The sequence below is a fragment of the Salminus brasiliensis genome, chromosome 3 (assembly GCF_030463535.1).
Source record: "Salminus brasiliensis chromosome 3, fSalBra1.hap2, whole genome shotgun sequence".
Taxonomy (NCBI): domain Eukaryota; kingdom Metazoa; phylum Chordata; class Actinopteri; order Characiformes; family Bryconidae; genus Salminus; species Salminus brasiliensis.
This window is the reverse complement of record NC_132880.1, coordinates 50,419,350-50,434,803: the sequence shown is the minus strand read 5'-3', so window position 1 is coordinate 50,434,803 and position 15,454 is coordinate 50,419,350. Positions and strand designations below refer to the sequence as shown.

Below are 15,454 nucleotides of genomic sequence, written 5' to 3'. Positions count from 1 at the left end.
AGCAATTTAAATATCTCATCTAATATAATAAGCGCCACAACACAAAATATACCTAATATACCAGCTAATGTAATACCTATTAGCTAACTAGTCTGCTGCTCCTCTACTGAAGGCTCTGCTTCTGCTGCTAAAATATGAATATGAAGAGCTAATAGAAATGTGGTGATGACAGAAAGGATGAAGCTAACGACAGGTACGTTAGTGAGTGGCACATCTTTTGGTGTCTTTACATTGAAAAAACATGGTTCAATACTTTTATTGTCATTACACACTTATACACCACATCAGTATCCTTCTCTTCACATATCCTAGCTTAGAAAGCTGGGGTCAGCCATGTCATGGCACCCCCTCGTTAAAGACCTTGTTCAAGGGCCCAACAGTGGCAGCTTACAGACCGAAGAATCTTCCTTCGGGCAACGGCGAGATTTGAACCCACACATGCAGAGTGAACAAGTTAACAGTCCATCCAGTCCAACTTAACAGAGTGGCATATACTCTAGAAAATGACTGTGCCAAGACGTGTTCTTTAGAGCAATGCTTCCAAAAAAAACACTATCAGTTCTCTAAGGAACCTCACAATGAATGGTTCTGTGAATACTCACGTGATGTGAAGGTTCCTCACCTCTTTAGCAAACATGGTTCTCTCTAAAACCAATAACCTGCAACGTTTTTTGTAGCATCTTTATTTTTAATAGTGTAGGCTATGTATGTATTTTTTGGTAGCCAACTGCTAAACTAAGCTGTGTAACCTCTAAATAATGTGGTTCAGATAAACTATAAAGTCACATTTAACACTAAAACATACTGTTGGTGCACTGTTCACTAAAACTGAAGGGCTCTTTAGAGAATCCAAATAGATTCTTCTCTGCAACTTTATTTTTACGATTGAATGGTCTTACTACATACTGGCTGAGGAATTGAATATCATTGTATGGAGCTTTTTTTAAAGCATCACTAATTTATAGTGTATTATGAATAACCAGAGGTGGCAGAAGTACACAAGCCCAATAAAAAGTACAAATTCTCTAGTTCTACTTTGGGAAACGCATGGTTTACATTTTCTACTTAAATACAAATATAATAGTAAACACTCCTAAATGTACTTAAAGTTTATACTAGACTATAGTTTAAGTACTAGTCTAAGTTTATGCTAGTTTAGTATAATAGTATACTAAAGTGTATACTAATCTGCAGAATCATCTGTATCATCTATACATAACACTTTACTCTTTTTGACTAACATAAAAACTTAATTTGTCAGTTTTTTCATTGCTTTCTCAGATCTGATGTCTTGTCTTTTCCTTTAGGTCTGAAGTTTGACACTTTGTTTAAACTAGCAAAATATAAAATTATACAACCCATCCAAAATCCAACAGTTTCCAGTTATGTACTGGTTTTAAGAGACTGATGGTAAATCTACTTATCAGACCACTGAAAGCCCCAGCCTTCATCACATCACTGACGGTTAACTTTGTTGAGCTGGTGGAACTGATTAGCAAATTTAATCAATATTAATTATCAATATTAAACCCTGTTAGTTTACTAAGCTAACATGAGATAGCATGTTAGATAACATGATTTAGATATAGATAGATAGATAGATAGATAGATAGATAGATAGATAGATAGATAGACAGACAGAACGACAGACAGACAGACAGACATATAGATAGATAGATAGATAGATAGATAGATAGATAGATCGATAGATAGATAGACAGACAGACAGACAGACAGATAGATAGATAGATAGATAGATAGATAGATAGATAGATAGATAGATAGATAGACAGACAGAACGACAGACAGACAGACAGACATATAGATAGATAGATAGATAGATAGATAGATAGATAGATAGATAGATAGATAGATAGATAGATAGATAGATCGATAGATAGATAGACAGACAGACAGACAGACAGATAGATAGATAGATAAATAGATAGATAGAAAGACAGATATATAGATATATATATATATATATATAGATAGATAGATAGATAGATAGACAGACAGACAGAACGACAGACAGACAGACAGACATATAGATAGATAGATAGATAGATAGACAGATAGATAGATAGATAGACAGATATATATATATATATATATATAGATATATAGATAGATAGATAGATAGATAGATAAATAGATAGATAGATAGAAAGACCGACCAACGGATAGACAGACAGACAGATAGATACACTCTGATGACTTTTGGAAGGAAAGGTTTCTACAGGTTAAACAGATGGAGTTTTGTACTATTTGTATTAGATCAAGAGAACAGAGAAGGAAATAAGGCTCACAGATTGTGTGTAATGCAGGCAAAAGAGGCCAAAATTCTCTGCTTAGCTCACAACCGAGACTGTCTGGAGGCTGAACGAGAGCTAAAGAGAGAGAGAGAGAAACTCCAGAGGTCAACTGATTGTAGAAGCTCTCATAAAAGTTCCATTAACCTGCTTAAAGTTAAGAGGCTGTTCAGCTTAGCAGAAGACAATCACCACAAACAGAACATCACCATAAAACCTCTGTTACTCTTTGTTACTCTATCTTGCCTCCTTTTCCCATCAACAGACATGCCTAGACTTAAAGCACATACACACAAATAGACCCACCTACACCCTTCCTTAGCCACAAATCAGAGTGTGTGTGTGGGGGGAGAGAGAGTGCGAGAGACCCGTGTTTGGCTCTTTCGCTCGCCCGGGTCAGGGGAAAGCACAAACAATGAGTGATCTTTAAAGACGTCCATTAAAGATAGAAATCCAGATCCACATTTCACATGTCTCTGAGATCCCCCTCCACAGTAGTTAGCTCTTTATTGTTTGACCCCGTTGTCTCATTCTTTGTTGATGTGTCATCACTGGTTGTTGGTTCACTCTTAACAATAAAGGTGCTACACAAGGTTCTTTGAGTTATGTCACAGAAGAACCAAGGAGGTTCTTTAAGGAGCCGGAATAGTTTTTTCATCATTCAAAAAACCTTTCGTATCACCTTTATTTTTAAGAGTGTAAAGGACTTTTTAGGCTCAATCTCTAATGTGTAAGCCTCGGAGAAATATTATATGTCCAAATGTTTGTGGACACTCCTGCTAATGAATGTGATTGTCTACTTTAAGTTGCACCCATTACTGACACAGAGAAGTACTGCCAGTAGAATACGAATTTCTAGGAGGGGTATAAAGCCCTGGAGCTGGAGCAGTGGAGGAACTGTGTTCTCTGGAATGATGGTGGAGCTCCATCCAGTACTTTTGGGATGAGTTGGGGAGTTGGAGATGAAGTGTGTGATGATCTCCAAAATCGAGGGTATTAAAAAGAGCTTATCCTGCTTTTGTTGGAGAAACTGTCTCTACTGTCCAGTGAAGGCTTCCTAACAGATTGTGAAGGAGCATTGCTGTGACATTTTGGTTGCATTCAGCAACAAGAGCGTTGGTGAGGTCAGGATGTTGGATGATCATCACCACCATCATCATCCCCAACTCCACAGCTCAATGATGGGGGGCTTTATACCCACACCTCTAGCCCACACCTGGCATTAGGCAGCATGGTGCCAATAGGTTCATACTTATCTGCTCCAGAGAGCCAGCTATTCTACTAGCAGTACTTCTCTACAGGGACTAGACAAGCTGTGTGTGTATTTGCACTGTATCTGTTTCAGCAATGGGTGCTGTTAAAGTAGCTGAATGCCTTCATTAGAAAGGGTGTCCAAAAACATTTGGACACATAGTGTATGTTACAGAAAGTGTTCTATGTTGTGTAATTACACTGTAAATGTTGAAAAGGGAATATGGACACGCTGTCACACTCTACTGACTCACCTTGTGTGTATGTGCATGCATCTGTAGGGGTACGCATTGATAAGTGTTTGTAAGTGTAATCCCTTTCCTGTTCTCTTTGGGGGTTTGGGGGGCTGGAGCATATCGGACACAAGTGAGAGGGACAGAGACAGTGTAATGGAAATGCATCACTTGGTCCCAGAGATGTCCGCTAGTTCTATCATCCATCTCTCTCTCTCTCTCTCTCTCTCACTCTCTTTCATTCTGTTGCCTCGTCTCTCCCTCCTTCATACTCTTATCCTGCATCCTTGGCTCATATACATTATTATACATCCTTGTTTTAACCTGGGTTTACAATAATCACCATCAAACAAAACCTGTCATTCCAGAAAATGTTGTACATCACAGGGCACAAAATCTAACTCAGGTCCTGGTTGGGAGCAGCAATACTAAAAACACTCTAGAACAATACTAGAAATATAATAAAGTATATAAATATGAACTAGATATAAGAGATGGTCAAAATGGCTTCAAAATGGTGAAGAAGCATAAATTATTTTTTTTTTTACCATTTTAAAGGTTCTCCACAAACATGCTTCTTTAAGAAACCAAAAAATGTTTTATATGGCATTTGAAGCACCTTTATTCTAAGAGTTTACATGAAGGAAGGGGGGCAAACAGTCCATTGGTTGGATGGTTAAAGGTCCTCATGATGTTGGAGGCTTTTTCCCTGCCCCTGCTCTACTTATATATTATTGAACTGCCTGTAAGAATTTAAAGCAGGTTTATGTGTTAATGCATCAATATTTTAATAAAAAACTAGGCCTCTACAATTTGTGCATTTATTCTTTTTAGGTTTTGTATTCAGTCTCTGATGCTGTTCTGGGAAAGGATGGGAAAAAGCTGGGTCTGGCGTGGTTGCCGTGCAGTTCGGCGGCATGGCTGTCATGCAGTAAAGCGTAATGCTGTAAAATAAAACGAGGTGTGGAGAGAGCTGGAGTGCACTGTAAAGCCATTGGCTGCCTCAGCTATCATAAAACAATAACCCGCTCCCATAAAACAAAGTGCTTATTAAATTATTTTAAACAGTATTGCATGATTTGGGCTTCAGCTGGGTCTGAGCTTCAGCTGGGTTGTTGGAGTAAAAGGCTTTGAGAAAGAAAAGAGTGCAATTGACAGCAACATTAGCTCACACCATCTTGGTCACAGTTATGCCTAGCTATAGGCCTTTCACTCCCAGAAAGCTGTTTTTTTATCATACATTACAGATATGCCTGTAATTAGGGACACTAGACAAAGCATTCCCTTCAATAGCAATATATTATATGCACTAATGAACTCATTTACTCATAAATGCTGACAATGCTGGGAAATAGCTAGAATTATGCAAATAAGATTGTTTTGCACTATACAGTGTGGTCTACAATGATGAAGTCCAGCTTTGGTTAATTAAAGCTGAATTACAGGGCTACTCAGAGTACTGGGTGGAAAAGTGCTTTGCACTTTGAACTAATTATAAAAATATGGTCAAATGATCAAACAAAACCATAAAATTAAACTTAATTTAAATTCATTGGAAAAACAATACATTTATAGAAATGTACGAAAGAGTCTGCAGAGAAACACTATTTTGTATCTTGAATTTTTACAATCAAAGGTTTTGTAACAAAATTAACTATCTGACAAACACTGACAGAATGAGATTAAACACTGGCAAACAGTCAGTACAGAGTCACGCTCAGCAACACAGACAATGGTAACTTGCTCTTACAGCTGACAAGCCCTGAGACCAGGCAGTCAATTATTACATAAAACATAAAAGCAAACATAAGTAAAGGTAGCCCTGGGGAAATGACAATATACTGATGGTGAGTGTCAGTAACTGAAAGACATGCCCTATATGTAAATAGATGGTTACATGAACCAATAGGTTTTTAACAGTGTACACATAAATATAACTAATTAAACTTGCCCTTAAATTACAGAAATGCTTAGTATGGACAATAAACCTGTACATTATTATCTGCATGTTTAATTACTAAAAAATATTGTAATTTAAACACATTTAATAGTAATTTCAGAAAGCAGAATACTGCATATATAGTGTTTTCTGTATTATACTATATAGACATTGTGCTGTACTGTATGTATACCTATATATTTATACATATTATACTGCATAGCATGATACAGTGTAGGCGTTTCACTATGTAGACCTTATATTGCAAAACATATATCTTACTATATGCACATTATACTGCATTTACTATACACCTTTTACTATATATTCTTCTTTAATTCAAATATGGATAAGTAAAAACTTACTTCATTGTTTTTTTTATTTGTACAGAATTAAATGGCAGCAAGATGTTTATGAGCATTATTATTTTCTTAAGCACTCATTACCAAGATGTTACAAATTATTACTCATTTGTGACCATTTATACTTAGGAAACACAAATGGTTATAATGTACTGCACTGTACAAATAAAGTTTCCTAAATGGTTCTTGGCTTGGGCAATTGGTTCTAGAAAAAGCATGTAATTGATATGGAGTGTTTACATTACATGCCATTACATGGCATGACATTCTTCTCATTCTTACACATCTCATTTAGAGAAATCCATTGAAAAGCTCTTTAGGGAACCAGAAGTGGCTCTTCGGTGACCATACTCTAGAGAACTCTTTTTGCCCGGTCATTGTAAGCACTGTTAAATTAGATCAGATCTGGGTAATAACCATGGCCATATTTCTCTAAACATTCATGTAATAAAGGTTCTTTTATGCTGAGAATAAACTACACCCAGTCAATCATTGCAATATCTTCCTAATGAATGTGCTATTGCCTTTGAAATGTCTTAGATGCCATGTTGGTAACAATAAATAATAGCATATAAAAATATTAGAATACCATATAAAGTAATCTGGCTTGCTGGATGATTACTGGTGTATTTTAGCTAGCAGTAGGCTCAACTTTTAGGTAACCATGTTTCTCTCACAGCAGTGAAACAAACAACACTGGACCATCGACTGGCCTTTCCTCTGATCTGTAAAGCTACCAGCACAAGCAATAAAGAGCTGAGCAGGACAGTCATCACCGCTGTCCTGGAGAGCCACTATAGATTCACTTACTTAGAGGTGTGGGGAGATTCTCTAGAGTGATTATAGCTGGACAAAGACTATTAGTAGCTCTTTGTGGTGAAGACAGCCCTGCACCCAGTGTGTACAACCCTGCATAATTATGCAGGTGACAGTAGCCAGTGAGGAAGAGTAAATGTCAAGTAAAACATAGGCACAGTCAGCATTACTGTTTGAAATCAGATCATGGTGTTACTGGGTCAGTGCTACCCGCTAGCATAGCAAAAAAAAAGTATATCTACATGATATTTTTGAGATAATCCAAATAATTGCAATAATTTAATGACAATACATTTAAATTAGGTTCCTAAAGGATGGAAATATACAGTATGTTATTACTATGTGGACCTTATATGTATACCTCATTCTATGAACCTTTATATAACTACATAGACCTTACTATATAGACTTTAGCCTACATAGACCTTAGACTGCATAGATTTTCCTATACAGACCTTAGACTTATCTATTTAATTTACATTGACCTTAATATATATAGACCTTACTATGTAGATTTTAGACTATAAAGACCTTAATATATGTAGATCTTTCAATATAAAGCTTAGATGACACAGACATTTTAGACCTTACTATTTACTGTTACTATATAAACCCTTAGACTATGTAGAACTTAGACTTTATAGACCTTTCTATATGCCCATATGACCATATAGACTCTAGACTACATACACCTTACACATAAACCTCAGACTATATAGACCCTACTATGTAAACATTAGACTACATATACCTTATAGACCTTACTATATACATTTGTTACATAATTACAATCCACTAGGCTACACACCCTATTGGATATAGATCTTTTTGTATAAGTTTTTGTAATTGCTTCAGTTGTTCACACACTTTATACACTTTAGAATTTATCCTACTAGTTATATCAGCAGTCACATCATTGAGAAACAACAGTGGCCCAGTTCCACTGGCAGCAAAATATGCCCATGTCATAATACTACGTTTGACAGATGATGTCATATGGACTCAATTATTAAACTCTTCCTTTCCTTTTCAATACTCTTCTGTGTTTATCATTCTAGTACATGTCAACCTTTTGCCTGTCCGAAGACTTCTGTAATCTGGCCATTCTGTTCTTCACTATTCCTTTAGACTGTCTTACGATTGTAGATTTTGACAATGGTATGCTTACCTCTTTGAGAATGTTTTTGACTTGACTAGATGTTATGAAGGGTTTTTCTTCACCAAGTGAAGAATTCTATGTCCATCCACGTCAGTTGTCTTCTATGGTCTTTCAGGCCTTTTGTCTACCAAGTCTACTCCTAAACTTTCTTAAGGTTTGTTTTGTTTCTATATACAGTATATTAATTGATCATTAAAAAATACTCGAACAGAGTAGACAATGTTGTGCTTATACTATAGTATCCTAAAGAACATAATTAGAGAGAGAGAGAGAGAGAGAGAGAGAGACAGAACCTCTGTGGGCTAGACATGCAGCAGACCTCAACACCCTGCTTGCAGTATTGCGACATCCCAGATGATCACCAGCAGTGATATTCTCTCTTTATGCAAAAATAGACATTCACTGTTTAACACTGAAGAATATCTCTCCCATATCATATTTTCTTATTGCTTCCACTTGACAGTTATGCTGAGAAGCTGACAAACAGGTATATTTTGATGGATATTATGTTGGATAGGCAGCACTTTCTCGTTTTAGGACTTTTTTTAAGGATGTACAGTGAGTCCAAGAAGTATTTGATCCCTTGCTGATTTTCTTTGTTTGCCCACTAATAAAGACACTATCCTTCTGCACTTTTAATGGTAGATATATTCTAACATGGAAAGACAGAATATCAAGACAAAAATCCAGAATATAATTTTAAAGAATATATTTTAATTAATTTGTATTTCAATGAGGAAAATAAGTATTTGATCCCTCTTGCCAAACACACTCAATACTTAGTGGCAAAGCCTTTGTTTGCAAGCACAGCGGTGAGACGTTTGTTGTAGTTAACCACAAGTTTAGCACACACACCAGGGGGAATTTTGGCCCACTCTTCTTTGGAGATCCTCTCTAAATCATGAAGGTTGGTGGGCTGTCGCTTGGCAACTCTGACCTTCAGCTCCCTCCATAGATTTTCGATCGGATTGAGGTCTGGCGACTGGCTGGGCCACTCCATGACCTTAATGTGATTTTTCTTGAGCCAATCCTTTGTTGCCTTTGCTGTATGTTTAGGGTCGTTATCATGTTGGAAGACCCAACCACGGCCCATTTTCAGATCCCTGGCAGAGGGGAGGAGGTTGTCCCTCAGGATTGTGCGGTACATGGCTCCATCCATCTTCCCAGTGATGCGGTGAAGTAGCCCTGTACCCTTGGCAGAGAAACACCCCCAAAACATTATGCTTCCACCTCCATGCTTGACGGTGGGCACAGTGTTCTTGGGGTCATAGGCAGCATTTTTCTTCCTCCACACATGGCGGGTGGAGTTGAGGCCAAAAAGTTCAATTTTGGTCTCGTCTGACCACAAAACCTTCTCCCAATAACTTGGTTCATCTTTCAAATGATCATTGGCATACTTGAGGCGCGCCTCCACATGTGCTCTCTTCAGCAGGGGTACCTTTCGGGCACTGCAGGATGTGAATCCATTGTTGCGCAAAGTGTTGCCAATTGTTTCCTTGCAAACTGTGGTCCCAGCTGCCTTCAGGTCATTTGCTAACTCCTGCCGAGTGGTTGCAGGACGATTTCTGACTGTTCTCAGCATCATTGCCACCCCACGAGGCGAAATCTTCTTTGGAGCACCGGGCCGAGGTCTGTTGATTGTCATGTTATACTCTTTAAACTTTCTGATAATTGCACCAATAGTTGTTACTTTCACATCCAACACCTTACTAATCTTTTTGTAGCCCATTCCAGCTTTGTGAAGGTCAACAATTCTGACTCTGAGGTCCTGTGACAGCTCTTTGGTTTTACCCATGTTGGAGACTTGAAATCTGTGTGATCTGTCTGATTCTGTGGACAGGTGTTTTTCACACAAGTGATTAGTGAGAACAGGTGGCTTCAGGTCAGGTAACAAGTTGATTGGGAGTGTCTAACTGGTCTGTAAAAGCCAGAACTGCTAATGAATACTAAGGGATCAAATACTTATTTCACTCCATGAAATACAAATCAATTAATATATATTCCTTAGATTTATTTTCTGGATTTTCTTTTTAATATTCTGTCTCTCCATGTAAGAATACATCTACCATTAAAAGTATAGAATGATCATGTCTTTATTAGTGGGCCAACGAAGAAAATCAGCAAGGGATCAAATACTTCTTGGACTCACTGTATATTTCCAGCATATTTCCAGCATAGGATAGTGTGGGGCTCACAGGAAAGCTCTGTTGTACACTGTCACACTTACAATAACTTCCTGTTTCTTTCTCCAATAAAAACTCATACTAGAGCCAGATCAAGCTGTAGACAATGTAAATATTTATTTTTGAGCATGCTTTCTTCTTTGTCTAACTCTGCATAGAAACCAATCCATGCTCAAGTGTCCTTATCCAAAACTAGACAGTGAATGATTACTATTAAAAATTTCAGTAGGATGATTCAAGTGCTATTTGATCAAGCTGTATATCGATCCGCACCTAAAGCCCTTTGAGCTTCAAGTACGTCTCGGCTTGACCCGCCATCCCTCAAAATCCATGGAAAACAAGCGTCCTGGCTTTTTTCTGTCCTGGCACCAAAGTGGTGGAACAAACTTCCCCTGGGTGTCCGAACGGCCGTGTCGCTCGCTGTCTTCAAACGCAGACTGAAGACCCTCCTCTTCCGAGAACACTTGGACGAAAAGAGTACTATGGTCACTTTATTGTCTTGTGTTTAGTAATGTCTAAAGCTTAGAGGTATCTGTTGAATTTAGTCTATTCTAACTAGCTGAGGTTTTCTTGGGTAAATAGCAAAGCACTTTGTAAGTCGCTCTGGATAAGAGCGTCTGCTAAATGCCATAAATGTAAATGTAAATGTAAATATGAATACTGCATATCCTTAAATATACCTTTACTGTATGCCCTAAAGTGGTTATTTGAAATGGTTCTATATAGCTTCTATGAAAAAGTCTTCCACTATTGTTACACCTTAAAGAGCCCTTTTTAGTACTGTATAAAACCCTTTTGCCAAGACTGCATATACTTTACTACATTAAATGACACTTTACTACACTATACTTTATTTCACACTTAGCAAACGGTTCTGTATAGTTCTAAAAAGATACTTTGTCATGTATCAGAACTAACCTTTGTGTGCTACATAGATGTTATACTGTACATCTTCGAAAAGAAGACTTCAAGGGTTTTCACATACATAAATGACATAAATGTAATAAATGTGTTTTTGTGACCCTATAGGTTTTGACCATTTTACTTTTTGTATGGTCCCCCTTTTGTTTTGAGTCAAAGAACATGTTTTACTACCACATAGAACATTCTTTGCCAAAAGTGTACTATGGTAAACACTATAATGTACTATATACTATACTATACAACACCACTATGATATACTATACTATAGTATTATATACCAAACACCACTGTTCTATACTATATTAAACACCATATTATACTGTACCATACTATACTATGATGCGCTATGCTATACTATATAGTATTAAACAACACTATACTATATTGTTCTAAAGTAAACTATACTATACTACATTACTAACAGTGGTGCACTACTTGAACATGGTATTTATGGTTTAGAATACAGCCTTCCGCTTTGTTTCCAGATCATTTCTCAGACAGACACAAGAGGAACCACATCACAATAAAGACCTCACAGTAGCAACCAATCAGAGGAAACGCCCCGCGAGCACAGAGTAACATGCCAGGCAGGTTTACGCCTCTGAACCAATCTACAACCTGCTCGTTGTGTGAATACATTACTCAGGGCGCTTTATCTGCCGGCGTGCCTGCCGTGCTTTGTTTCCCCAGGCTGGACGGGCTGCCGTGTTCGGCGCCCCATAAATAACGCTGATAGACTCTATTGGAATATGACTTTGCACCACCGCCCGATTGATTTAAGGTGACCTCTGCTTTCCCAGCGCTATTGAAGGCCTATTTAACCAGATGAAGGCTTAGATTGTCCCGCGCGCCTGCGCATTAATTTCCCATTCATCATCATTAGGAAGCGAGCGGTCCGTTAACGCCTCGCGCTGCTCGCCGTAAATTAGGACGTAAACAGGCTTTTAAACGGCACTTACCGGACAGCTGCACGGTACCGCCCCAGCGCCCGCCTCACCAGCGGTCCAAAGAGAGGCTGATTTTCAATCTGAAGCCCAGTCCAGAGCTGATGACACTCTTTAACGATGCCTAACAGTTTAACAGAAGATTGGCCGCTCTTGTGTGGCGTCGCTGGGCAGTGCAGTTAAAGCCTTATGAGCAGCCTGTGGTCTTCTCCGTGTTGTTTACTAAATGTGAACGTGTACTCCGTTAGTGGAGGAGTGGCTGATCCAACACAAACCACTATAGGTCTAATTGTGTCACAGTCTTAGTTGTTTATTGTGTTACAGTTTTAGTGTATTATTGGGTTTGATTGTTTATTGTGTTACATTTTTAGTGGATTATTGTGTTACAGTATTAGTGGATTGTTGTGTTACAGTTTAATGAATTATTGTGTTACAGTCTTAGTTGAATAGTATGTTGCAGTATTAGCAAATTGTGTTACAGTTTTAGTGGATTATTGTGTTGCAGTCTTAGTGGATTATTGTGTTTGATTGTTCATTGTGTTACAGTTTTAGTGTATTATTGTGTTACATTTTATGGAATTGTTGTGTTACAGTTTTAGTGGATTATTATGTTTGATTGTTTATTGTGTTACATTTTTAGTGGATTATTGTGTTGCAGTATTAGTGGGTTGTTGTGTTACAGTATTAGTGGATTATTGTGTTTGATTGTTCATTGTGTTACAGTTTTAGTGGATTATTGTGTTACATTTTATGGAATTGTTGTGTTACAGTTTTAGTGGATTATTGTGTTTGATTGTTTATTGTGTTACATTTTTGTGTATTATTTTGTTACAGTATTAGTGGGTTGTTGTGTTACAGTCTAGTGAATTATTGTGTTACAGTCTTAGTTGATTAGTATGTTACAGTATTAGCAAATTGTGTTACAGTTTTAGTGGATTATTGTGTTGCAGTCTTAGTGGATTATTGTGTTACATTTTATGGAATTGTTGTGTTACAGTTTTAGTGGATTATTGTGTTTGATTGTTCATTGTGTTACAGTTTTAGTGGATTATTGTGTTACATTTTATGGAATTGTTGTGTTACAGTTTTAGTGGATTATTGTGTTTGATTGTTCATTGTGTTACAGTTTTAGTGGATTATTGTGTTACTGTCTTAGTTAGTATGTTACATTTTTAGCGAATTGTTGGTTGATTATTGTGTTTGATTGTTTATTGTGTTACTTATTGTGCAAATAAGACACTGTTCTATTATAATACTCTTGTTTTATAGCGATATGTTAATCAGTATATCAAGTCAAGCAGGTTTATTGATTGCATCTTTTAAAATCCAGCCCACAATATTTATCATATTGCCCTTCCCTGTTTTATTATTCATTGTGGTGTGTTATTTTCCTCTCTGCTCATCTCTCTGATCCAGGGAACAGTAATAGAGTGTAAATCTGCCTCCCGGTTCAGAATCGGTCCGGAGCTTAAATGGCGCATTATTCCAAACATATGCATTTTAATCAGCTCGGTCACACTTACAAGCCGCGCGCTTAATAACAGCATCAATCACCGGCCGGGCTCGCGAGGTCACGTGCTCATGTGCTGGAGAGGACTTCATTTAACGACGACCGCTCAGAAAACCGCTCCAATTAACGAAAATAACACACAGGCATGCATACATATACACACGAAATGGCCCGGTATACCTTAATGTAACTAACAATGCAGAGAGAACAAGGCTTCTTACACGCATATCCGATCGAAGGTTTTATCAAGTGTGTACTGTCACTTATATCAGCAGTAGTTACTCTATCATTATAGGCATTTTGGAATAATGTTTAAATTAGTCATCCTGATAAAACTGTTTATAATAATGTTGTTCTTAACAACGTGTTTATTTTGTTGCTTTTGGCTGTTGTTTTAAAATCTTTGCCAATGTTTATGTTTTACACTTTTTTTTTTACAATCTTAGTCGTTGCAAACTGCCTTGTGTTACAGTCTTTATTGATGGTCGTGTTGTTCCCCGTGGTTGTATATTGTGTTAAAGTCACGTCTGTCTGTTGTATTGCAGTTTTAGTGTGTTTTTAAATAACACTTATAATTGTTGGTTGTGTTTTAGTCTATGTTGATTTCTTTGTAACACTCCTGCTTGTTGCTTGCTTGTGTGTTGTCTAAAATTCGTTATCCATGTGTTATAGTCTTAGATCTCCCTTGGTTATTTGTTGTGTTGCAGTCCTACTTTCAGTGTGCCTTTAATTTGTATGTCACTCTAAATTGTTTTTATTGTGTTACACTCTTGTTTTTTTATTGTGTTACATAGTTTAATTGGTAAATTCGTTAAACTCTCGATTGTTTTGCTACTCTTGTTTGTTTGCCGTGATGATGTGTTATTGCTATAGTCCTGGTTGATTTCTAAAGACTAAAGACGAATGTCTGTTCTGGAGTCCAGTTGTAGAATGGGTCTCAGTTTTCCCACAGTGTTTCAATGTTCTTCAGTCTAGTTGAGGGTTTGGGTAGTTTGGGTAGCGCTCTCACAGGATTCAGCGCACTTAGTCCTAGGTTTGATCCACGACGCGTGCCTCAATTATTCTTCAAATGCAGCCAATTAAGGCGAGCGTGGGAATCATCGATCTCTCGTCGTTCCAACACGTCCGCGAGAAGCGTTTCATTCCGCCCTCTCTATTACCGCGAACGGATAATACTGAATCTTCTGCACGAGATTCTGATTAACCCTGCGACCGAGAGTGATTGTAAAGGACGAGTAAGACTGATTATGACTAAAATAAATAAACAATTGATGTGAATATTAATATTAGGTGTAAAACTGCAATTCTGCAGACTTAAAAGTGACTGGTAGCTAGTTGGTTCTTGGTTCTTGATTTCGTGTGAAAATACTAATATATAAATATTGTTAAATCCCCAGTGTTGAATTAACATTTAAAGTGTTTCTTTATTTATATTTAATTGTGCTAACTGTCTGGATATTATTAGTAATCTTAATGATTTTTTTTTTGTTTTTCATGAAGTCAAATATTTCATAAATAATCTCTACATCCTGTTTCCTTTTCCTCTGTTTGCCTTAAAAGGTAATTACTTTATAATACTTATGGATCAAATAATGCTCAAATGTATACTTACAATAGTTTTATAAGTATTAGAAGCATTTTTTTTATCGCCGTCGTTTGTTCAGACATTTGTGAATAAATATAAAGGCATTCTGCGCTTTTCGTTTAAAATACAATTTTATTAAGAACTTCAATACACTTAGACATTACACCAAGATATTTCCTAAATCGCAACTCGGCCTCCTCAATTTTATATCCCTACATGTTCCCCGCTCCTCTTAT

The 15,454-nt window shown here is 37.2% G+C and overlaps 1 protein-coding gene across 1 annotated transcript in view; it reads left to right on the top strand.

Moving 5' to 3' along the window:
• hibadha (3-hydroxyisobutyrate dehydrogenase a) overlaps nucleotides 1-4,699 on the top strand; it is a 56,375-nt gene extending 51,676 nt beyond the window's left edge. Inside the window, exon 9 of the mRNA XM_072675002.1 lies at nucleotides 4,631-4,699. The gene's annotated coding sequence lies outside the window, so the exon portion shown is untranslated. The remainder of the gene's footprint in view (nucleotides 1-4,630) is intronic.
• The last annotated feature ends 10,755 nt before the right edge of the window (nucleotides 4,700-15,454 follow it).